General features: G+C 33.9%; 1 long non-coding RNA gene across 1 annotated transcript in view; it reads left to right on the top strand.

Annotated features, from left to right (window-relative positions):
* Positions 1-26673, top strand: part of LOC141502133 (uncharacterized) — a 70380-nt gene extending 43707 nt beyond the window's left edge. Inside the window, exon 4 of the long non-coding RNA XR_012472420.1 lies at positions 26504-26673. This is a non-coding gene — a long non-coding RNA (uncharacterized LOC141502133). The remainder of the gene's footprint in view (positions 1-26503) is intronic.
* Positions 26674-26881: the final 208 nt, after the last annotated feature.

The following is a 26881-nucleotide window of genomic DNA, read 5'->3' as shown; positions in this document are numbered from 1 at the left end:
TTGTGATTCTCTCTATCATTTATTTTGTCATGAACTTATCATATATACATAGATCTAACAGGTCATTTTTCCCTTAGCCATAGTTCTGAAAGATGTCTCCTAACATCCTTCTCTGATTATTTTTTTAGAATAGTGTGACCTTTTATATTTTGGTCATGTATCTGTTTTTTGGCTGTTGTGCCATATCATGTAACATATTGAAATAAACGTAATTTATCTGGCTACTTTCCAATTTAACTGGTGCTTATTTTTTCCCCCTCAAAAAAGTGTTTCCTTTATATTCTTAGGTTTAACAAAAACACAACTGCTATTTAACTTGCTTCTGTTTCTTATTTATTTGATTTATTTGGCAGATTAGCTTTTTTTTCTAACATATATAAATCCATTTTATGACTCCTGCTTCACAATATTTTCACAGTAGGAATTGAAAATTCTTCTTTATTCATATTTTTGTTATGATTTCCCTTGATATTTTAAACATTTTTCCTCCATTAATTTTTATTCATTTTTATAGTTCTATAGAATATCTCCTCAATATTGTATTATCATTTTAGTTATTATTTTTAAATTAATTTTGGTGTAATATCACCTTTTTTTAAAAAAAGAGTTCTATTCAAGAATAGGAATATTTCTTCAGCTATTTGACCTTTTCATTTTGTAAAGAAAATATTGTAACTGTATAAACTATATACATGTTGTAGAAATTTCCCAGACACCTTATGTGCTTATAGGTAGTTTGAATGAATCACTCCTAATCCATTACTTCTTAGTCTCTGTTAGATATGTGGAGAAATTGAATTTTTTATGGATTTATTTTATATTCCAAATTAGAGAAACAATGATCATCTCAACTCATATTCGCTCACTCTTTTGTTTTGCAAATAGGGACTATTTTGTTCCCTTGGCCAATATTTAAACCTTTAATTTTGTGTTCTTGTTTTATTTTTATTGGGAGAATTTGTAGAACTATATCAAATAATATTGGAGATGGACGCAACTTTGCTTTACCCTTATTTACACTGGAAAAAAAATTGGTATTTTTTCTTTGTTCATAATGCCCCCCCCCCTTTTTAGGTTTTTGCAAGGCAAATGGAGTTAAGTGGCTTGCCCAAGGTCACACAGCTAGGTAATTATTAAGTGTCTGAGACCGGATTTGAACCTAGGTACTCCTGACTCCAAGGCCAGTGCTTTATCCACTATACCACCTAGCCACCCCTATAATGCCACCTAGCCGCCCCTATAATGCCCCTTTTTATTTGCAATATATTTTTTAAAAATCATTTATCCACTATTATATATTTTTAGGATTCCTAATGTTTGGTCTTTTTTAACAAGCTTTTCCTTTTTCTGAATTTATGGAATTAATGATATGGTTTAGGGTTATTTTTGCTGCTTATTTGATTAATTATTCTAATTATTTTCTAAATGTTGAGCAATTTTTACATTTTTGGTACTAATCCAATTTGAACATACTGACAGATTTTCTGACTATATTACTTCTTTCACAAGAATTTCATTTAAAATTTTGGGATCATAATTTGCTAGTAGAATTAGTATATGCTTCTTTTTCCCTGCTCTGTCTCTCTTTGGTGAAGGTATCAAGGTCATGTTTATCTCATAAAAGAAGCTTGATAAAATGCATTCTGTCTTTATTTTTAAATCTTACCCATATCCTCTTGAAATTTTTCCACAGAAGAGTCCACTTATTATGATTGAGGACTTCCTCATTTCTCCCAATATTATGAGTTCACTAATGAAGCATGCCGACTATGTTACTATTGTCCTCTTTCTCAGTTTGTGACTAGCCTATATTAACTTTTCTTCATGCATTTCATTTTTGGCATTTTCTCCTGTTCTCTTTAGGCACCTAGGTGATATATAGTGGTAGAATCTCATTCTTAATTTTCATATCTGAAAATGTTATAATAATAGCTCTTTCTTAACTAGGATTGTTCTGAGGTTGAAATGATGCCATATGTAAAAGTATTTGCCAACCTAAAAGTTCTGTATAAGTATTAGTAATTATTATTATCACTGCTGTATTAGTTCCTCCATTAACTATATGTTGCAACCTGGTGACACCTATCGCATCCCTTTTTATAAAACTTTGCGTGATAGTAAAAATATCTGCATTTAGGGGCAGCTAGGTGGCATAGTGGATAGAGCACCAGCCCTGAGTTCAAATCCAGCCTCAGACATTTAATTACCTAGCTGTGTGGCCTTGGGCAAGTCACTTAACTCCATTGCCTTACCAAAAACAAAAACCCTAAAAAAAATGTCTGCATTGAAGAGATGAGCCTTTGCTTCATTGGGAAGCTTGGAGTTAGTAAAAGTACTATTTAGTTTTCTAAAACCAATCCAGCTAATTTGCTTCCATCTGGGCCAAGCTCAATATCCATTTGTACTCTCTGTTGCAGATGGCAAACTTTTGGGTAATATCTCTTTTGTGTCCATTTTCAGTATAATTTGAAATCTGGACAATAGACCATTCTTCATCTATTTTGATCTTTCCTATGAGAAAGGACAGGCCAGGCAAAGGACCTGGGATTACAACCAAGAATTTACTATCCTGCAAAATTCAGCATATGCTGTCAAGTGAAAAGATGGATGTTCAATGAAATGGAGGACTTTCAAAATTTCCTGACAAGAAGACCAGAACTGAACAGAGAATTCAATTGTCAAATACATGACCCTAGAGATGCATAAAATGGTAAATGAAAAGGGGAAGGAATAAACAAAACAAAACAAATGTTAGTTAAGATTGTCAAATTGTATACATCCCTAAAAGGGAAGATATAACTCTTGGGAATAGTACTTCTCTTAGGATAATTAAAGAGTCAAATATAATTGAAAAGACTGGTCTTAGAGGATATGGGTATGGTTGGATCTTGTCTCTACATTGAAGAGGTCCAAGATGACATCACTGTGTTTGAGAAAAAAAAACACCCCGGTGAAAAGCAAGGGTGTTAACTCTAAACTTAAATGTCTCAGTTCCCTTTAACCTACTCTAATTCTACTGTACTCACAAAGTTTAGCACTTTTTCTGATGAGGTCATCATAACCTTGGCAGTCCTGAGTCAATGTCTCCCATAATGTACAATCAATTATAAAGTTCTTAAGTGAGACCTTCCTAGTACTCAGAGCTCTTTGAGATTCTCATAGTTAATTAAGTCAGGTTTGGACTTAATCTATAGTTTACTTAGCAAAGGGTAAGTGCCCTGGGTGGGGAGGGGGGTAATGTGTGGGAGAAAATATGCTTGGAGGGAGGGGTATAGATAATTTATGAAATGATTTGGCTTTAGATGACTCTTTGGCTCATGAGGATTGTGTTTCTTTGGAGGGTATTAAAAAGGGGGTAAGATAAAATATGATTATAATTTGATGTAATTCGAGATTTTTGAAAAGTATACTTCTAATTAGATAGAAGGGGAGAGTACTTAGTGAATTTGAGGCAATGCTGCTTATTAATCAAGCAATTAATCAATAATCACAATAATTTGTGATGGTACTTTGATAACATTTTGAGCTTATGAAGCTATCAATTAATCAAGCTGTAATTGATGAAACCTGATTAATAGTACTTGAGAAATAAATAACACTAGGTGAAGAGGCACAAAGGTTTATAATTTTAGAGGGAAAGAAGGGAGGGTGTGAACCATGAGTAAATTCTATTTATTGGATTTAGCCTAGAGAAGGAATAAAACACATTCACACTTGGGTTTAAAAATCTATCCTATGCTACAGGGAATGGGGAGGTTGGGGGGGGGGAGAGAAAGATAAGGGAAGAAGGAACTGAGAAAAGGAAGGTGAAGGTATAAGTGAAAATAAGCTGAAAATTAAATTTTAAAAAGAAAAGTTAAAGGGGAAAGGGGTAGTGAGGAGGAATGAGGAAAGCAAAGAGAAAATATAAATGGGAAAAAATAGTATCAAGGGAATTACAGAATTAGTAATCTTAATTGTAAAAGTGAATGGGATGAATTGTCCCATAAAACCGAAGCGGATAGCAGAATGGATTGAAAACCAGAATCCTACAATTTGTTGTTTATAAGAAACACATTTCAAGAGAGAAATATATGTAGGGTAAAGGTAAAAGAATAGAGCAAAATATATTATTCTTCAGTTGAAGTAAAAAAAATAACAGTTAGCTATCCTGATAAAGTTAAAGCAAAAATAGATCTCATTAAAAGGGATAAGGAAGGAAACTACATCTTAAAAGGCACCATTGGAAATGAAGCTATAGCATTACTAAACACACATACACATAGTGGCACAGCATCCAAATTCTTAGAGGAAAAACTGAATGAATTACAAGGAGACACTGGCAGCAGAACATTAATAATGGGGCACCCCAACCACCCTCTCTCAGAATTAGATAAATCTAAGCACAAAATAAATAAGAATGAAGTTAAGAAAGTGAATGAAATCCTAGAAAATTTAGATATGATAGACCTTTGGAGAAAACTTAATGGGGGTAGAAAAGAATAGACTTTTTTTCTCAGTGGTGCATGGCACCTATACAAAAAATTGACTATATACTAGGGTATACAAACCTTACAATTATGTACAGAAAGGTAGAAATAATAAATGCATACTTTTTCAGATCATGATGCAATAAAATTACATGTAATAAAGGGTCATGGAAAGAGGAACCAAAAACTAATTGGAAACTAAATAGTTAAAAAAAATGAGTAGATAAAACAACACATCATAGAAGTAATCAATAGCTATATCCAAGAAAATGATAATAATGAGACATCATACCGAAATTTATGCAATGGCCCCAAGGAAGTTTTGAAGGGAAGTTTCATATTTCTAAATGATTATATGAATAAAATAGAGAAAGAAGAGATGAATGAATTGGGTATGCAACTAAAAAAGCTAGAAAAAAGAACAAATTAAACATCCCCAATTAAATATCAAATTAGAAATTCTGATAATCAAGGGAAAGATTAATAAAATTTAAAGAAAGAAAACCATTGATCTAATAAATAAAACTAAGAGTTGGTTTTATGAAAAAGCCAATAAAAATAGATAAAATTTTGATTAATCTGATTTTAAAAAATAAGACAACCAAATTACCAGTATCAAAAATGAAAAAAGTGAAGTAATTAAAGATATAATTTGGAGCTACTTTGCCAAATCGTATGTCAATAAATTTGAATGAAATGTACGAATATTTGCAAAAATACAAACTGCCCAGATTAACAGAAGAGGAAATAGCATACTCAACCCAATTTCAGAAAAAAAAATTTAAGAAACAATCAATAAACTCCCTAAGAAAAAGTCTCCAGGTCCAGATGGATATACAAGTGAATTCTACCAAATATTTAAGGAAAATTAATTCCTATTCTACATAAATTATATTAAAAATAGTAGAAGAAGGAGTTCTGCCAATTTTTTTTTATAACTCCAATATGGTTTTGTTACTTAAACCAGAAAGAAACAAGACAAAGAAAATTATAGACCTATCTCTCTGAACATTGATGCAAAATCTTAGATAAAATTTTAGCAATGAGATTACAAGTTATTTCTAGGATAATATGCCATGATCAGGTAGGATTTATACCAGGTATGTAGAGATGGTTCAATATTAAGAAGACAATATAATTGAACACATCAGTAGCAATGCCAACAAGAATCATATGATTTTTTCAATAGATGCTGGAAAAGCTTTTGATAAAATACAATTCCTATTAAAAACACTAAAAAGTTTAGGAATAAATGGAATTTTCCTTCAAATAATAAATAGTACCTATCTAAAACATCAAAAAATATTTTATGTAATGTGGATAAACAGAGCATTTCCAGTAATATCAGGGGTGAAACAAGGATGCTCATTAACACTGTTACTATTCAATATAATATTAGAAATGTTAGCTTCAGCAATAAGGGAAGAAAAAGAAGTTGAAGGAATCAGAATTGGCAACGAGGAAGCAAAGTTTTCACTCTTTGCAGATGATATGATGGTATACTAAGAGAACCTGAGGAAATCATCTAAAAAACTCCTTGAAACAATGGGCAAATTCAGCAAAGAAGCTTGACATAAAATAAACCCATATAAATCATCAGCATTTCTATATATGAACAAGAACAAGTGATAGAAAGATAAATTCCATTTAAAGTAACTGTAAATAACATTAAATACTTGGGAAACTACCTCCCAAGACAAACCCAAATCTGTATATATATATAAAAAACAATTATAAAGAACGTCACACCTAAATAAAGTCAGATCTAAATAATTGGAAAAATGTCAATTGCTCATGGTTAGGTCAAGCTAATATAATAAAAATGACAATTCCACTTAAATTAAATTAATTATTCAGTGTCATACCAATTAAACTACCATATAATTGTTTTACCAACCTGGAAAATATAGTAACAAAATTCATCTGGAGCAACAAAAGAATAGCAAGGGAACTGATGAAAAAAATTGTAAAGGAAGATAGCCTAGCCCTACCAGATATAAAACTATACTATGAAGTGGTAGTCATTATGGGGTGGCTAGGTGGCTAAGTTGATAGAGCACTAGTCCTGGAGTCAGGAGGATCTGAGTTCAAATTTGACCTCATTTTTTAATAATTGACCTCATTATTTAATAATTACCTAGCGGTGTGACCTTGGGCAAGTCACTTAATCCCATTGCTATGCAAAAGCCAAAAAAGAAAGAAAGAAATAGAGCAATGGACCAGTGGATTAGAATAGGTTCAAAAGAAGCAGTAATCTACTGTTTGACACATGCAAAGACATTAGTTTCTGGGATAAGAACTCATTGACAAAAATTGTTGGAAAAACTCAAAAACTAGGCATAGACCCACATCTCACATCCTATACCAAAATAAGTCAAAAGGGGTAGAAGATTTAGACATGAATAGACATGACACCAGAGATAAATTAATATACCAAGAAATATTCTATCAGATCTATGGAAAGGAGATAAATTTATGACCAAATAAGAAATAGAGTATATTAAAAACCACAAAATGAATGATATTGACTATACCATACTAAATGAAGAAGTTATTACACTAATAAAATTAATGCTGCCAAAATTAGAAGGAAAGCAGAAAGATGGGAAACGATCTTCACTACTAGGAGTTCTGATAAAGATCTCATTTCTAAAATATATAGAGAGCTGCATCAAATTTTTAAGATTACAAGTCATTCCCCAATTGATAAACGGTCAAAGGATATGAATAGACAGTTTTCAAATCAAGAAATTAAAGCTATATATAATCATATGAAAAAATGCTCCAAATCATTATTGATTAGAGAAATGCAAATTAAAACAACTCTGAGGTATCACCTCCCATCTATCAGATTGGCTAAGATGACAAAAAGGGAAAATGATCAATGTTGTAGAGGTTGTGGGAGGATTGGAATATTGATGCATTGTTGGTGGAGTTGTTAATGGATCCAACTATTCTGGAGCACAGTATGGAACAATGTTCAGATACTAGTCATCCCCTTTGACCCAACAATTCCAATTCTAGGCCTATACCTAGGAAAAAATCTTTAAAAATGGGAAAAGTCATATGTGTTCCAAAATATTCATTGCAACTCTCTTCTTAGTCGCAAAAAATTGGAAATTGAGGGGATATCCATCAATTGGGGAATGGCTACTCGAGTTATGGTACATGAATACTATGGAATATTATTATGCTATAAGAAAATCATGGAATCAATTACAGGATTTGATGCTGAGCAAATGGAGCAGAACCAAGACAACAATGCACACCTTAACGACATCAGGATTTTTTTCATACCTGTGAGAGCTCGAACATTAGACTGGCTATGCACAATTCTATTCCCCGTCCAGAGGAAGAAAAACAAAACAAAACAAAATCCTTCCAAATCTATTGAACACTACATTCACTTTTTTTAAAAAAAAATCTCATGTATTTCTTTCCCTTACTCCTAATTTCTCATGCTAAAAATGACTACTCTATAAACATGTTTAACACAAATCAATTTGTACAAGATTAACTTATTTACCTCTGAGGGGAGGGGCGAGGGAAAGGAAAGTGGAAGGAAATTTTGTAACTTAAAAATATACATAGACATACAGATGAATGTTGAAAATCTTCTATAACGTATATTTGGAAAAATAAAATATCAATTTAAAAAAGATAGAATGGACAGGGCAAACTCTTTTGAAAGATTACAATTTTCTTTCAGGCATCTCTTTAGTGTCTTGGGAGTTTAATACAATTAACATGATGTTGTGTGGAAAACAGGAAAATATGAAAAATCTTTTCATCAATGGGACATTTTTCTGAAAGCTAGACTTTTAACTTGGATTGTCTCCATCACAGGGGTAAACACTTTTTATTAGTGTACATTTCTTTGTCTTAAGCATCAATTGATGTCTAGTACCAGATGACCATTTAATAGTGTTACTTCCAATACTGTTTCCAAGGAATCTTGAATGATGTTGAAAGATGCTCAGTTAACAGTGTTATTTCTATTATTGTTTCTAAGGAATCTTGAATGATCTTGATATATAGATGGGAGACAACTTGTTACCAAAGAGCCTACATGGCAATATTTTTGTTGTGGTTGTCATTTAAACATTTTAAAAAATTATTTATTTTCATCTATATGCACATATACATTAAGTTATAAAATTTTCTTCCACCCTCCCTTCCCACCCTCCTCTCCTCTCCTCAGCAGTAAACAATCAGGTTAGCATTGTACATACATATTTTGATAAAGTGTTTATCAGATTCTGAAGGATTGTTTTTTTGTGTTTTGTTTTATTTTTCTTCCTCTGGATGGGGATAACATTGTCTATAGCCAGTCTAAAACAGTTGTCCAAGCTCTCTGAACTGTTTCCATCAAGGTTGTTCATCTGACAGTGTTGTTGAAGATGTACATTGTTCTCTTGATACTATACCCCTTGTTCAGCATCAGATCCTGTAATTCATTCCATGCTTCTCTAGAGTCTGACCATTTCTAGTTTCTTATAGAACAATAGTATTCCATAGTATTAATGTACAATACCTTGTTTAGCCATTCCCCAATTGATAGGCATCCCCTCAATTTTCAGTTCTTTGCCACTACAAAAATAGTTGCTATGAATATTTTGGAATATGTAGGACTTTTTCCTTTTTCTATAATTTCTTCTGATATAGACCTAGAATTGGAATTGCTGGGTCAAAGGGCATGAACATTTTTATTGCTCTTTAGGCCTAGTTCCAAATTGCTCTCCAGAAAGATTGGATACATTCACAATTCTGTGGTTGTCGTTTTATCCAACAAGCAAGAAACAGAAAGGAATTTTGTACTCACTATGTCTTTCAGTCAAGTGTGAGATGGTGAAGTGGTGATCCATTTTTGAATATTGTTTATAAAAGTCTTCTTGTTCCCTACCGGTAATATCCTCATTGAATATATCGTAAATTTTTTACCTTGTTATTGTAGTTGTTATTGAGTTGTTTTTCAGTATTACCTGACTTTTTGTGAACCCACTTGGGGTTACCTTAGCAAAGATTGCTGGAGTGCTTTTCCATTTCATTCTCCAGATTATTTTATAGATGAGGAAACTGAGGCAAACACGGCTAAGTTTCTTGCCCAAGGATACACCACTAGGAAGGACAAATGTGAACTTTATCCATTAAACCACATAGCTGCCCTAAAATTCTTATCTATAAAGATTATATATAGAAGGGAAAGCAGATATATAGGCCAGTAGTTACTAGTATTTCTATGTTCACCTTTTATTTGGTATTAATGAAGTCTGAGACTCTTCCTACCCCCCCCCCCACATTTTTTATATTTTCAGCTACTTCAGTTAACATGTTTGCTCTCCAGTGCCCTCAGAATTGAATTCCTTATAGCATATTTAGTCCAATATATCTAAATGTACTTTATTTTTCTCTTTATTGTTATTTCTTTATCTTCTATAAATACTTCAAAAACTGTGAGGTTAGAGTCCAAATGTAGTATTTCTACTTTTCTTGATGAATAAAACAGTTTGCTGAAATGAAAGGTTTTTTTGTGAATCTTTTCCATTTTTCATCCTTTTGTTAGTCTTCTCATCCTTGAATAGACTTGCGATTGAGAATTTTTAAATTTTAAGTTTTCTGTTGCCCTTCATATTCTCTATTTTGCCTTTAAAGTATAAGGTTATTTGCTTGTTGTTCTTTCTTGAATCTGTCAATAAACATTTATTACAGTCTTATTTAATACCTAAGACTGTGCTAAACATTAATGACAAAAATTGGTGAATTTAAGAATTCATATTTAAGATTAAAATTTTTAGATGTGTTTTGTTTTTTTTCTATTAACAATTGCTTCACTTCTTTTCTACCCAAATCCCACTCTTTCATTTCCCTAACCACACCCTAGTTTGAGTTTAGTAGATAATAAATGTCTCTAGTTTTTATTGTATTGAAGTCTTGCTTATATATAGGTTGTATTTCAAAGCCTCTTGAGATCCATTCCAACTCTAAGATTTTGTTCTTGTATTTTGAATTAATCTTATTTCCTCTCTAAATTATATTATCATTGATGTTAGGGAAAATGTCTTGAGCTCTCTCCTTTACAGGAACTGGTTTGATAATAGCTAGGTATATAGCAAGAAAGATCAACACCAAGACTGTCTAGAAAGTCTAGAACCTTTGTGAACCTCTTAAAACTATTTTCTTTTATAAACATCAGTATTCAGAAGCAAAATTCTTTACCGATTCATATAGAGTTAAGAAGAAGCTGGATGTCACTTTTAATCGATAAATGCTACAGCTAAACTGGATCTGAGAGACTACCCAGATTTTTAGAAGTGAAATATTTCATATGAAAGGATTAAGTTACATCAGTATATAATTCAGATTATTTGCTTCACTCAATTAGCAGTGAAATGAAATCCATGGAAAGTTGGTTTGGAAAGCAATGAGTAGATAGGGAGAGACATGGAGCACTATGAGTCATAAACTTTTCATCTAGCTCAAGACTTCAATTATGTTTTATTTATTGAAAAACTTTGTAGAACTATAACTTTATAGATGAAACTTTAGAGGTCATCTAGTCTAATTCTGCTACCTTCTACTTCCTTCTCTGAGAAACTTTCCTAAGATGTTATAATATTTGCCAAAGCTGAGAAAGGTAGGAAAATTTTAATCCAGGTACTCTGTTTTTAAAAATAATACTCCTTCCACTATTCCATGTTGCCATAAATTGATACATAGGTAGCTTTAATTGTTAATCATCTGGAGAAACAGACCTCTGTAAGTATTCACTTCTCAGGATTCTGACCCTCAGAAGGTCTACCCAGGACTAGGCACTGTGAAAAAAATTTCTCATATTGCTTTAAATACAATGATGGGATTAATTCTATCTTTGCCGAGCTCTATATTCCAGTAATGTTACATGTGGTTTTCCTCAGATGGACCTCAAAGTTGAGACCATTTCAAGAAAATGGATGACAGTGATGAATTGAGAGACACCACATCTTTCACTGTTGCTATATATTTGCAAATATTTTGGTGACAGTCCCTGAAGTAGTTTGTTTAATGGGAGTAGTTGTTGTTTACAAAATGCTGCATGCATCTTGGTAAACAGTAACAGTTGTGCTCGGAATGGAGAATCAAGCCTTCCTGAAAAGTCTTAAATTACAGCAAGATACTTGTTATAGTATAGCTAATCCCCAATTTCTAGTCTGTCTTTTCCATAATGCACACCCATGAACCAAATTAAAATTGAACTTATGTTACAAATGAGAAGCTGTAGGTGTACACATGTATTTCTGGCACTTGGTGCCTTCCGCTCTGGGTGAGAACACCCACCCAAGTAAGCAGATGCATCTGTGCAGAACTCATCTTCTCCCTCTTTTTTTCTTTTCATGTAAATTACTTATGGAAATAGGATACAACTTTTCTGCATTTCCCCAAGAGGACCTACATAAACATTCCTACACACAAAGTACTTGATATCTAGCTATCTTGTTTTCTTGTACTGACCTTATTAAGGTAGCTATGTTCTGAGTAAAACACTGGCACAAAAAGGATTAATGAAGGATATTCCTTTTGACAAACCTTATATAAAAGTAGATTTCTTTTTCTTGATATCAGGACTGTTTTAGCATACCTTGAAGAGTTAGTCAAAGGATCCCTGTTGTTTAAGGACTTATCATCTCCTATTATGTGTAGTAGTACACATTCCTATTTTATAGTTGAAAAAATTGAAGCTGACTGAAATTAAATTGTTTGCCCTGGGTCACACACCCAGTGAGAGTCTGAAGTTGGATTTGAACTCAGCCTTTTGATATTTGCCCAATATATTTACTTTTGGCACATTAATTACAAACTTATTGTATGAAAATTAGTGAGAACAATAATTTGGAAAGATGGCAACCACATTTTGACTAATTTAAATATAAATTGAAATAATAGCCACAACGACTTTCTCTAGTTGAATATTTCTGAATATAAAGACTCAGTAAAGAGGAGCTGAGCTCATTCCAATGACATCACATTCCTCCCTGAAAGGAAAGTTTCTTGAAATTCATCTCGTTAAGGGAAAAAAAAAAGATTCAAGTGTCAAAATCATACAGCTTCATGATGCCTAGTTCTAGAAGAAAAAAAAGTTAATTCCAGTTTCTGCAGATAAAATTTTCAACTTCCAGCCAGCAGATTTGAATGATCTAGCTTTAATCACAGCAAAGAGATCTTTCCGACAGAAATCAAAACACACTGTAAGGAAATGCAATGCAGTTTTCTGTACAGTCCAACAACCTGATGCACATGTATATTTTGCAGTTATGGGAACCCTAACATTTGGGCACAAAAACTCATTTTTATAGTGAAATGACATTATGTTCCAGCCTCTGCTTTGGTGTAGGCTTGTTCAGAAATGCACACAATTCTGGCATTCTTTAATGGCCAATTTCCTTCTTGCCAGAAATTTATCTTTGAGGAAGTAGGAACATTTTGGCTGTGATAAGATGACAAAGACCCATTCTTTCTGAATTCATTCTCCTCCTTTCCAATTTGAGACTTTTGTTACATCCTTTGCTCTCACCATTTATTTCCCCCCCCCCCCTTTTAAGGATACTTTTCTTTCAAAAGAAAATCCACTGGGACTCTTGTAATTGCTCGTTTCCCATTTTAAATGCGCTTACTATACTTCTTCCCTTCATCTTGTTGTTTTACCTGTTCTTTGTTCTTGCCTGCTGTCTGGCCCAATTTGCACTTCTAACCCCTACTTTTCTCAGATTCCCTTGGAAGTAAACACCTTTTTGGACTTGGGGGAAAAAGGTACCTAATTTCAAAGAATCAGTGGCCTTTGAAACCGCAGTTTAAAAAAAAAATCTATGACTTGGGCCACACTCTGTGTGATCTCAAATAACTCTTTTATGCATGATACCCTTCTTAATGCCTTCTTCCCTTTTGCTTTCCATAGCTTCAGGAAAGTGAGTCTATTATTCACAGTCTTCTTTTTTTTTGAGCTGTAACTGGTTACAGTGCAGCTCTGAACTTGACCTGATGAAGCAAGCTTAATGATCTCATGTCCTTCATAGAAACTCTTTGCTTCACAGAAAAGTAACTAGACGTGTCCTGAAATCTGTACATGATTAATTAAGTCAAAGCCACACTATTAATCATAGCTTCGGGACTAGTAACTCCTAGTGGATACATTTTTTAATTTGTTCAGTTGTTTGACCCTTTGCATCCTGAAGAGTGCTGCTTTCAATTCTATTTGGTGTTATCAAAGTCAAAAACCTAACCATCATTAGACCTTCTGTAATAGCACTGAGGCTATCCTGACCTTGTAGAAAATAGATATGTTTATATATTAATTAATATCCTTTGAGCTTTCATATTGTTTCTTGATAAATTCTATCATCATACAGGAGTTCATTTTTCATTCCTATAATAATTTGATAACTGGTTAAAAAGTAGTGTCAATGTTGCAGGATTAAAGGAGACCAGAGAATTTAGAGATGAAAGGGATATTTGAAACTATTTAGTTTAACCTCGTCTTTGGGTAGATAAGGGAACTGAGACCTGAAGTAACAGAGGTTTGTAAACAATATAGCTTCTGTATTTAAATCTATATGTCAAGTCTGAGGACTGATGTAAGGGTAACACCCTTTTAAAGTCTTTAAAAATTTTTTTTTAAATGATAGAGATACCAACAACAGAAAGTTACTTCTTCAAGCCAGTCACATGAATTTTGATATTATTTATTATTGTAAGTCATATCAAAACATCTGAAAGCTATTGCTAACTTCATACATCTACTTTTTTCTTTCTAAATTCTTAACTTTAATAGGGAGGAGGTATAAAAGCAATACCTGAATCACTGTTTTTTTTTAACCTTAGCAAATGGCATTACTATTATCTAAATTCTTATTGCTTGCAACATCTCTCCATATGAAACTCTTGATCACATATCATATATATTAGAGAGGCAATACAACTCTAATGGTTATGTAATTTCTAACTATAGTATCTTCAGGAAAGATAATCTAATATCTTGTTTAGAATATGGTGCAGAACATCTTGCCCCTCCCCAAATAAACTACCATTAAAACAAATCTTTCTAAAGGAAGCCATGGTATTTTGTGATTAGATTGAAAAGGTAACTTTTTCTTTCCCAAATACAGCAAATAAAAAATAAAGGAGGAAAAAGAAGAGGTGGAGATGTTGCATTTGTTTCTCAAGATCTGGAAAACCATGACTTCCAGAGGATTTAAGAGAAGATACACAGCAGTACTGCTATTGGTCTTTTTGCCCACAGGAAGGAAGAAAGGGGAGTGAGCCCTGGGTGGCTTCTTAATATGGCAGGAAATAACTCATAGCAACCTAAAACAATATTGGGCACATAGCTTGGGATGAATTTCAGTTAAGAAATTCTAGTATACAAGCTTCCAAACCAAGATACCTCTTCCTGGCCACCTTTCCTTTCTATGTGTTGTTTTCCCCTTTACAGAGTTACCTTCATAACAGATTAGCTTTGCATTTTTGTTAGTTCCTAGCATATAGTATAGTGCCTGATACTTAAAAAAACATAGTAAATGTTAACTTTTTCATTCTTTCCTTTTTTCAGAATAATGAATTTAGGTGAATAACTTGGTAACAAAATGTTAAGAAAGAAATTTAATGGTTTTGTAAAATATTTTTCAAGTCCTAATTCATTTCAAATAAATTAAGTTAAATCTCAAAAGGCAATTTATTCTGCCATTAAATGTGGAATAAGTCTTCTTAAAAAGTTTTTCCTTCTGAAAACACTATTGATTGACATTTTATTTTATTGTTCCAGTTACATGTTATGAAAGTTTTTCAACATTCATCCACTTGCATATTTATAAGTTACACATTTCTCTACCACCCTCCCTTCCCACTACCCTCCTCCCAGCATGAAACTGTCTGGTAAAAGTTGTATAGGTATATTTGTGTTTAACATATTTATACATTAGTCATTTTGTTTATGAGGAATTAGGACTATGGGAAAAGAAAGAAAACCATGGAATAAGAAGGAAAATATGAAAACACTTTTTTTTAATGTTGAGGATGGAACATGCCAATTACTTGTTATGGTGTTTGGAAGCATGTCCCTAAGCAATTATTGATTTTTCACTGAATTAATTCTTATAAAAAAAAGAAAATGAGAAATAGTAAGAAATACGTTAAACAAAGCATAGTTTGATAGCCTGGAAGAAAATTCAAAATGTCAGATTTTATTTTGTCAAATGAGCAAAGAACAACTACTCCAAAATACCCCATAATTCAGTCTCCAAAATGATATCTATAAATTCTGGCATAGGTCTTGAGCTAGAAGAGAGTATAGAGGACATCTAGTCAGTTCCTTAGATTTTTTCAGCTGAGTAAAGTGAACTTTTCCTCAAGAAGATTAAGTACTACCTTCCATCAGACTGGTAATAAGTGCCAGGGTTGGTATTTGAACTGGGTTTCATGAATCTTAGCTCAGTCCTTCAAGTTCATCATTCTCACCCCTGAAGCTTATAGTCTTCATGAATGTTAATACCATATTTTTAAAATTCAGACCAGAGTTCTTGGTACATGATATGAAATATTGTAAGTACCTCTAAATGATTGTTTTAGCTCTATCTAGTATCTAACTTTTTTATGATAACCTGAATAGAAGTACATGTTAAACAAATATGCAGATGGTACTTGGCTGAGAGAAAGAGCTAAAAAAATTGGAGGATAGGTGAAGATTCAAAATATGTCAATTAATATGAATGTGGAATAGATGCTAATAAAATATAATTTTAAAGAAATAAATTAAAAGTTAAAATCAAGTTAATAAGTAGAAAAATATGGGTTTAATGGTTAGACAGAAATTGGTCTGAAAAAGATCTGGGGTTTATGATGCTGCAGGGTCAATAGGATTAAAAAGTGCTATTTATTTGACAGCTATCAAGACTCATTCAGGGGGTCAGCTAGGTGGTACAGTGGATAGAGCACTGGTCCTGGAGTCAGGAGAACCTGAGTTCAAATCTGACCTAAGGCACTTAATGATTGCCCAACTATGTGAACTTGGACAAGTCATTTAACCTCATTGCCTTAAATAAAAAATTTTTCAAAAGTTAAAAAAAGACTTATTCAGAGAGAGAGTATGTTGAGGAGGATAGCATCCAGTGCACTCTGCCCTAGTCAGACAATGTGTGAAGTATTGTGTTTATTTCATTGAAGCCATGTTATAGAAAGGATAGTGATAAACAATCAGCATGGTGAAGGGTGCTGAAAGGCAAATCAACTGAAGGGAATGGGTTTTTTTTAATTTGAAGAAGAGGAAGAAGAAGTTTTGTCCTTAGGACTTTCATCTCAGACTTTGTGTATCTCCTGAATAAAAACAGCAAGAGGACAAAATGATTTCCATCCATATCAATGCAAGGAAACTTCTACCTCCTGCCTGCCTGCCAGACTGACTCCCACCTCTTGAGCTATAACACGACTACAATGCTCCAGGATCAGATAAGACTTCTGTCTTCTACTGCTTCTGTACCCTCAGGGAAGAGGGAGAGGAAAATACTGGGGAGCAGGACCATCATTGCCTCTTGTACAAGTTTAAATTCTGTCTCTGGTTGCAATGTCTCCTGTTGAATCTCCCAGCCTTTGAGAGGAGGAAAAATGAAATGGGGTTTCCTAGGGTTTCCTATGTGACTCTGCATGTTCCATCTTGTGTATCTTATTTCCAGTCTTCTCTAAGAAGAGGGGTGGTATCTTCCATTTAATGATAAATATACTAACATCTGGTCACAACCTTTATATAGCAGTGCTTTTGAACACTTCTACAACATCATCCAAACTCCAGTCCTCATCCCTTACCACTCAGTTTTTTATTACAGTGCCCCTCAACCCATCCCAGCCCTAAAATCTCAACGAAATGATACCCAATCCTTCCACTGTGGCCTCTGGAATACATGGTCTATGGTAACAAAATTCCCTTCTTTCCCTTCCTTTCAAAGTCTGCCTCTCCCACTCCTTTCTTAGAGTAGTCTTGAAAACCTAATTCTTGAATACAACCTCCTTTTTCAATAGCGACTGCACTTTCATTCACTCCCCTCAGCCTCATTGGTCAAGGCAGGAGAGTTTGAATTCTCCTTATGCCTCATTGCTTCTTCCACTTTCCAAATTTGCATCTCTCAGTAATCTATCCACCTTTAGTGTTCATGTTTAATAGTTAAAAACCCAATTAGAATCCTAATAGCTGTTGTCTGGTACATGTTTCCTTTCTTTCCTCAATGAATTCAGTACATGACTCATAATTCTTATTTTCTTTCCAATTCCTGTTCTCAATATACATAAATAACCTAAGAAACTGTTCCTCAATCTATTCTCTTCCTTTGACCTGCTTCTCTACCTCACTTCAGGCATACACAAAGATGGTCAACCTTTGATCTTGCCATCACCCTTCAAACCATTTTCATGTTCAAGAATTCTTAAATTATCTATTGACTGACTTTCTCTTTCTCTACCTTCCATTCTCCAAACTTAATTTTTATTTGTAATATGACCTCTAATTCCTGTTCTTAAATTATCTATTGACTGACTTTCTCTTTCTCTACCTTCCATTCCCCAAACTTAATTTTTATTTGTAATATGACCTCTAATTCCTGTATCCCTCAATTCTCTTTCTGATCATAACTAGCCACTTTCTCTATTTTTTCCTATCTTGACTTCATGATAAACCTCTTCTGTGCTGTCCTTTTTCAAATCTGTGACTCATTTATCACATCACCAATTGTACCCTTCCAAGTGTCAACCTTGTATTATTCCCTATAATCTTTCTCTTGAATAAAGGTACATAAAATTACACAACCATTTTGATTTCATTCACTACAAATTAATGTTAGACAACTGCAACTAGACCTTTAATACTTCTACAAATTCTGCATTTCACTGATGAACATTGAAACCATTAATCATGAGATCTTGTTTCTTCATCTCATATCACTCAAATACTTTTTGCCATCTCCTGCTTTACTCATGTCACATGAAGTGGTAGTCCACTCCTTATTGAGATAAATTAATCTATCTGCACAAGTGAACCTATGCCATATTTTTCTCCCCCAACATTCTCCATCTCCTCTCTTTCACTCTTTTTTCAATCTGTCTACTGTTCTCTCCCTACTCCCTAGAAATATGTCTATGTCTCCATTCTCAAAAAAAAACCTCATTTGGTCATTGCATTCCTGTCATAATTGTTTTTTATAGCTTATCTGTGCTTTGTGGCTAGAACTGAAGAAGGTAATAAAGAACAGGTATCATTTATTTCCCCTCCTTTCAGTCTTTTCTTTACTCTCTATTAAAGCTTCCAACCTCATCATTCTACTGAAACTTTTCTCTGAAATTACCAATAATCTAATTGCCTAATCTAATTTCATCTCCTCACAAGTTAACTTTTTTACAACCATTGATCACCCTCTTACTGATAATTTTCTCCTCTAGGTTTTCAGAATGCCCCTATCTTTCTCTTAGATTTGCTCCTTGGCATTATATTGAATATTTTCAGTCTCCTTTGGTGTATCTTTTTCCAGATCATGTCTTCTGACTGTACTTGTCCGTCAGCGTTCTCTTCTGGACTCTCTCTCTCCATATAATTATTTCACTTGCTTATCTCATCAGTTTGTGATATCATTGATTCTCTGAGAATGAAAGATGAACAATAGCTCCAATTAAATTAATTATCATCTCTATGCTAATGATTCTCAAATCAACTATTGTTGTTGTTGTACAGTCATCAAAATCTGTGTGACCATAATTGGGGATTTCTTGGCAAAGGTACTGGAGTGGTTTGCCATTTTTTCTCTAGCTCATTTAAAGATAAGAAACTAAGGCAAAGAGACTAAAGTAATTTACTGAAAGTCATTAACTATTAAGTGTCTGCAACAACTCAGGAAGATGAGTCTTCCTGGATCTAATCCCTGTGATCTAATCCTTGTACCCCCTACTGCCTAACCTATTCTAATTTCTCTCCTTACTTCTAGTCTTACATCTCTTACTGCCCTTTCAGAATTTGGAAATGGATGCCTAGTAGCCATCTTAAATTCAACATTAAATTCATTATATCCCATACCCACTTTTAAACTTCCCCTGTTACTTTTGGGTTGCCACCCTCCTTTCTGTTGCCAGGTAGAACCTGTGTAATTGCTTGATCATTCATTCTATTTTACTCTCCATATCCAATTTATTGCTAAGGTCTGTTTTTTTTTCATCTTTTTAATATCTCTTGACTATCTCCCCCCCCCCCACACACACACCCTCTCTCTTCTCTATTACTGCCACTACCCTGGTGCAGATCTTCATTGCCTCATGCATTGGCTATTGTAATAGACTTTTAATGGAGTGGCCTACCTCAAGTTTCTCCCTACTTCAACCCATTTTCTCTTTAATTACATAAGTTATTTTCCTAAAGTACAGACCTAAATAATATCACCCTCCCTTCTCCTCCCCCTCAGTAAATTTAAGTATCTTCCCAATGATGCAATTGGTAATTCATTTGGTAAACTAGGGTTCAAACAGTGAAAGAATTTCATAAAGACTCAAAGTGAGAAGAGATAGATAAGTTATATTTTGCAGGTACAAGGTTATTGCCTGTTGGCTCTGTACCTAGCAAATAGCAGGGGGAAAAGCTAGGATTTATATAGGGGTACAGGGGATGACCTCCATGTTGGGAAAGGAGTAGGGGTCAGAGCAGGCATAGTATAAAAGGATTTTTTCAGTATGTTCAGGGGTAAAAAAGACTTATTTTAGGTAATGGAGTTGGGCTTCTGCCTCTGTTTTCCTGTCCTTGTAGGTTCCTTCCAGAGGGTCCTTTGTAGTTGGCAAAATATAGGATACACAGATGGCTATTATCAATTCAAGGTCTGGTATGGGGAGGATGGCTGTTCTCAGAAATGATAGCAAGGGATATTACAATAATATAATTTCTCAGGATACAAAGTCAGAATAGAAAGGCACTAGATTTAACTATTTGTTGATTGCCTAGTATTTCCACAACACTACCATTAAAATTAAATAAAAAAATCATATATTTGATGTTCAAAACACTTTGTAACTTCTCCCTTCCTTCCTTCCTTCCTTCCTTCCTTCCTTCCTTCCTTCCTTCCTTCCTTCCTCACTTCCAGTTTTCTTAACTATATTTCCTGACCTGTTCTCTTCAATTCTATGACCTTGGCTTCCTTAATGTTCCAGGAACAAGAATTCATTGCTTGACTGGGCATTTTCTCTGCTTATCCTCCATGCCTGGAATGTTCTCCTTCCTTATCTCTTGGCTTCTTCTAAATAGAACTAAGAACCTATTTGTTATATGAAGATTTTACCAAATCCTCTTAATTTTAGTGTCATCTCTCTCTTAACTATTTCCTATTTTTCGTGTTACATAGTTGATTTGTATGCACATGTTTACTTATCTTCCCCAATTGAGATCAGAGAATTTTTTTTGCCTTTTTTTCATAATCTTAGTATTTATCACAGTGCCTGACTAATGATGACTGTCTAAAGACAGAGAAGGGGCATCAAACTATCTTCAAATATTTGAAAGGTGATCAAGTCAGATTAGAATTTTTTTTCTTGACTATAGAGGGCTGAAGTACAAACTGCATAGAAACTGTAAGAAGTCATAGAAAGGAGTGATATTAACAATTTTAGAGCTACAGTGTTATGGAAATTACTAACTTTCAAGGTCATGGTATTTCCTTGATTAGAGGCGTTCAAGTAGATGTTCTACTTATTGGGAATGTTGTACAGATAATTCTTTAGATTCAGGCTAAACTGGCTGTTTTCTGAAGTCCCTTCCAACTGTAGAATCCTGAGAGCCACAAAAATCCCACCACCAACAAAATGCGTTTCCAATTTGTTTCTAATTACTATAGGATTGGTTGCACATGCCTCAAGACACTGGATACAATTTTGGACTTGTTTGGAGTCAGGAAAACCGGAATCTAAAAATTTTCCTCCTAAACTAACTCATGATGGAACCATGAACAAGTCCCTTGTCATCTCTCAGTTTCCTCATTTATATAGTACAATATTGTTTTGAGACTGACTTGAACTAATACATGCAAAGTTCCTCATGAATCTTAAAGTGCTATGATGCACTTCAGTTGTTGTTACTATTGCTGATGTTATTTTATTGTTAGTGGGATTTTCAATGCTCCCATTGCCATGTCGATTGACTACAGTTAATGTACATTCTACCATACTTGTATAAATCCCTCCTATGTGTTCTGTATTGGGATACAAAGTAATTTCTTAAAGCAAAAAAGGAAAGCACATGTTTTTACACTGGTAATAAAATGCACTACCTACCCCTCCCTTGTATTTTCTATGTTTTCAGCTACCTATAGAATAGGGAAAGTTGACTAACTCAAGGACAAAAATATTGTCCTTGTAACATTATTTTTCTTTTTTTTCCCCATTTTTTTATTTACTATAATGAATGCTCCCTTACATGAAAAAATTAAAAGATCACAAATACAATGGCTAAATATTCTTCTCAATTTTGAGGATTATCACACTATTTTAATTTGTGTTCTATCATATCATCTGTGTTATTTACTTTTATGGACATTTTCCCAACAGGTCTGGAAAAGTCTCCTTTTCAACCTCTTTTTCCCTTCTTGGTAGGCTCTGAAGACATCTGAGACTTCCTTTGCTTTCCCCAGTCTTCTTTGAAGCACCTGATCTAGAGAATTCTCTGGGTACTACCTTAATATCAACTATACAGTGACTGTAAAAAATAATTTTCACAGATAATTCTTAGCTCAATTCTCCCTACAACTAGTGGAGAGAAATGTTGTAAGAAAAGGTCTCTTTGGTTTTGCTAGCCCTGTAGAGTGATGGAGTGGGAGACTACTCATTTTTGGTGTCATTCACCTACATTTAGTTGACAGAGATGCACTAAATTGACAAAGGTCCTTTACCTGCTGAAACTTAGCACATAGAAGGAAATTTGTTTACTTCTACCTGCCAGGAAACAATAAACTGAGAAATTCCCAAGCACTATTTAGAAGTGAATTCTGCTTTTTTGAGGTATCTTGAGAAGAAATGCAAAGAATCCTTAAAGACCCTTGAATCCTTTCATGCTGTGAAAGGATTTCTTCCTCCATGGAACAGCAAGTTAGGGCATTATATTTTCCAAAGCCTAAAAGGGAGAACTGGAGTTGTTAATATTAGTGCAGCCTTTGCCAGCATTATCTTCCATGTTTCCCAGACAAATGTGGGGCATATACTTTAATACCTTTAAATCAGTATCTGAAATTAGAGATAGGCTGAGCTATAGTTCAGGAAATGAAAATATTTCCTTTGCAAACCTAAGCCCCATAGTTTGGACAAGCAAGTGGAAGTGGAGGCACTGAAGTGAAACTTTGTTGCTGAAGCACTGGAAAGCATGCTATTATTTGTTCCAAAGCTTCAGGCTATTTATAATCAGAAAACTTATCTGTTTGGGGAAACAAAGCCAATCATCCATATGCTCAATATGATACAGCTTGAAAATTCTATTTAATATATCCTAAATGAGGCAGAAAACTAAGGGCTGATATTACTTTGATTGTTGGACATTGCTGTTATTGTTTTTGTTTCTAACTTTTTTTTTATTTTTGTGCTAGTGAAAATTCCCAGAGAAATACTGATTAGGCTGCTTAATTCTTTTGTATTTAAGAGACAGTATAGTCTGATGGAAAGTGCAATAGACTGGATTTTAATTCTGGTTGTGTCCCTTCTCCCTAACTCACTGAGAGACCTTCAGGAAGTTGTCTGTCTATTCCAGACCCTTCTCCACTATGTTGTCAATGTGACCTTCCTAAAGTATAAGTCTGACCATGCCATCTCTACCCTGACCCCAAATTCAATATTAATGGTTCCATGTCACCTTCAAGAATAAAGACACTATGTTTGGCATTCAAATCCCTTCATAACCTGCCCTTCTTCCATCTTTCCAAATCTTACACTTTACATCCCTCCCATCCTCCTTATGATCTGCAATTTGGTGACCCATCTCCTTATTAACCCTCTACAGAAACGTTCCACCTCCTGCCTGTTTTCAATGGGTAGTCTCTGGAAATCTCTGGAATCCTCTCCATTCTCAGCTAAACTTCCTGGCTTCCTTGTTCAAGTCTCAACAAAATTTCCACTCAATCTGCCTTAATTCTAGAGGTTTCTCTTTGATGATCATTTCCTATTTATCCTGTATATAGTTTATTTGTACATAGTTGTTCTCATGTTGTCTTCCTGACTAGACTGTTAGCTCCTTGAAAAGAAAGGGACCATCAGTTGCCTTTCTTGATATCCTTGGCACACTGTTATCATTTGTTCAGTCCTGTGCAACTCCTTGTGATTTGTGGACCGTACTGTCCATGGGGTTTTCTTGGCAAAGATACTGTAGTAGTTTGTCATTTCCTTCTCCGGTAGAATAAGGCAAACCAAGGTTAAGTAAACTGCCCAGGGTCACACAGCTATTACATGTCTGAGGTCGGATTTGAACCCAGGCCTTCCTGCCTCCAGGTACATGTTCTACCCACTGAGTTATCTAGTAGTCAGTTAATAAATGTTTATCAGTTGAGTTCAGTTTGTACATATAAAGTAAGATAGTCAAAATTTTAGTTATTCTTTTCAGCTCTATTTGTTAAATGTTTCACAAACAGCAGTATTGTCAATGATATTTGGCCTTGGATCTGTTATATTTTGAAAATAATAGCTTTGGAGTTAGGAGACTAGTTCATGATTAGTTACTAGTTAAAGGAACTTCAAAAGTCATATAAATTGATAGTATGAGTTTTTCACCTATAAAATTTTTAAAATGTTTTCTGATCTCAGAGGATTATTGTGAATACCAAATGAGCCATTTTAGTTTGTATCATATACTTCTTGGTAAATGAAGTAGATGAAGAATGGATTTGGTGGAATGATGCTATAAAGTTGGAGGGACAGTCCTTTGATTTGGTCCTTGAGTATCTGTGTCTTTATCAACATCACAGATGAAAATCTGAGTAAATAAATAACAGGAAGATAGTAGACTACATTAAATATAATTATATAATTTTATATATGTCATAAATTATATATAAATATATAATTACATAGTTGCATAATTGTACAACTATCAATCAGCTAAAGGTCCTCTGCAAAAAAAAAACATTGTTGTTATCACCTGTATGCTTGCTTACCTTGATTTAATAATAATAAAGAATTATAAAGTTCATGGCACTGGAATTTTATGACTCTGGAAGAGTGAATGAGGTTGATGACTTTGAGCAACTCTGCCTCACTTAAATCAATTCATATGCAAATCACGACATCACCTACAATTTCTTTTAATAATATCTTTGTTTATTTTTATTGTTATGGATTCTTATGGGAAATCTGTATGAATGACCCCTATTCTAAACTTAAAAATAAAAAAAATGGAATCTGGGACTATGGATCTGGGAGGTGGGAAGGGAATTATGAGGTCATTCATTTTTATTCAATGCCTTCATGAATTCTGTTTGCCAACAAATTAAAGTTTTAGATGGAATGAATTTTATTATGTTCTGTCTTAAGTGATATCATACAATATATTCACATGCATATGTGTTTATATATAATTATTTGAGTACTTACTAAGGTATTGAAATTCCAGGTAGGTGGAGATGATTAAACAAAAATGCTTTCAAATGAGATATTTTATTTTATTTTTTCAGTTTTAGAAAGGTTTTATTTATTTTGAGTTTTACAATTTTTCCCCCAATCTTGCTTCCTGCCCCCCACCCCCCACTGAAGGCAGTTTGTTAGTCTTTACATCATTCCCATAATGTGCATTGATCTAAGTTGAATGTGATGAGAGAGAAATCATATCCTTAAGGAAGAAACATATGATATGAGATATAGCAGAATGTTATGATAGGATAACATTTTTTTTTAAATTAAAGGTAATAGTCTTTGGTCTTTGTTCAAAGTCCACAATTCTTTCTCAGAATACAGATGGCATTCTCCATTGAGGATATCCTGAAATTGTCACTGATTGTTGCACTGTTGGTATGAGCAAGTCCATTAAAATTGATCCTCACTCCCATATTGCTGTTAGGGTATACAATGTTCTTCTAGTTCTGCTCATATCATTCAGCATCATGCAAATCCTTCCAAGCTTCCCTGAATTCCTATCCCTCCTGGTTTCTAAATGAACAATAGTGTTCCATCACATACATATGCCACAGTTTGTTAAGTCATTCCCCAATTGATGAACATTCCCTCAGTTTCCATTTCTTTCCCACCACAAACAGAGCTGCTATGAACATTTATGTACAGGTAATGTTTTTACCCTTTTTCATAATCTCTTCAGGGTATAGACCCAGTAGTGGTATTGCTGTATCAAAGGGTATGCACATTTTTGTTGCCTTTTGGGAAGAATTCCAAATTGCTCTCCAGAAAGCTTGGATGAGTTTGCAACTCCAGCAACAATGTACTAGTGTCCCAGAGTTCCCAAGTCCCTTCCAACGTTGATCATTGTCCATTCTGGTCATATGCCAGTCTGAGAGGTGTGAGGTGGTACTTCAGAGATGTTTTGATTTGCATTTCTCTAATATTTAGTGATTTAGATCAATTTTTCATATGACTATGGATTGTTTTGATTTCCTCATCTGTAAATTGCTTTTGCATATCCTTTGGCCATTTATCAGTTGGGAAATGACTTTTTTAAAAGCGATATTTTTAAATGAGAAAGTTGTTTCTCATTTGAAAACAGACAGCTATGAACAATAAACACAAAATGTTTAATCTAATAGATTGAGATTGATTTAAAGTACATTCATTTGAAGTATATTTCTAAGGTTCAAAAAGGTAATTTCAAGAATTCTATTTTTAATTATATAGTAAAAAATTACTCAAGGAAAACCATAATACTCCAATATTTTAAGAATCAAAAATTTTTTTGATATATTTGTTCCTCCCTATAAAGATCTTAGCTTCTCTTTGTCTGAGTAGAAATATTCATGAATTGATGAGGCCAACACAATCAACTTATGGTCAGTCTTATATATTTGATTCTGTTCTAGGGGAAGAGGATGGCTTGAGCAAGAGAGAGAAGTACATCTCAGGACAACAAAACTGAGAAACCACATACAAGGTCAATGAGATGTCTGCCAAAGCAGGATTCCTGTCTGAACCCAGCTATTGTATATATATTCATAAAAATTCCACCAGTAGCTAGCTTTCACCAAAAATAGTCAGAGATCCTTCCAGTAAGGGCATAGCCATGATTGAAATAAATATTGGCCATGAAAACTCTCTTCAATTTGTAATGCATCCATGTCCCACTGTATGTGAGATCTGAAGTATCAGTTCCTGGACCTTCCTCTTAAGATTGAGCCTATTGGACACAGAAGTTGAAAATATAATGAATATTATGAGGTACTGCTCACTTTCCTTTGCCT

The sequence above is a fragment of the Macrotis lagotis genome, chromosome X (genome assembly GCF_037893015.1).
Source record: "Macrotis lagotis isolate mMagLag1 chromosome X, bilby.v1.9.chrom.fasta, whole genome shotgun sequence".
Taxonomy (NCBI): Eukaryota; Metazoa; Chordata; class Mammalia; order Peramelemorphia; family Peramelidae; genus Macrotis; species Macrotis lagotis.
Note: the sequence above shows the minus strand (reverse complement) of the source record. Positions and strands in the feature narration are given on the sequence as shown.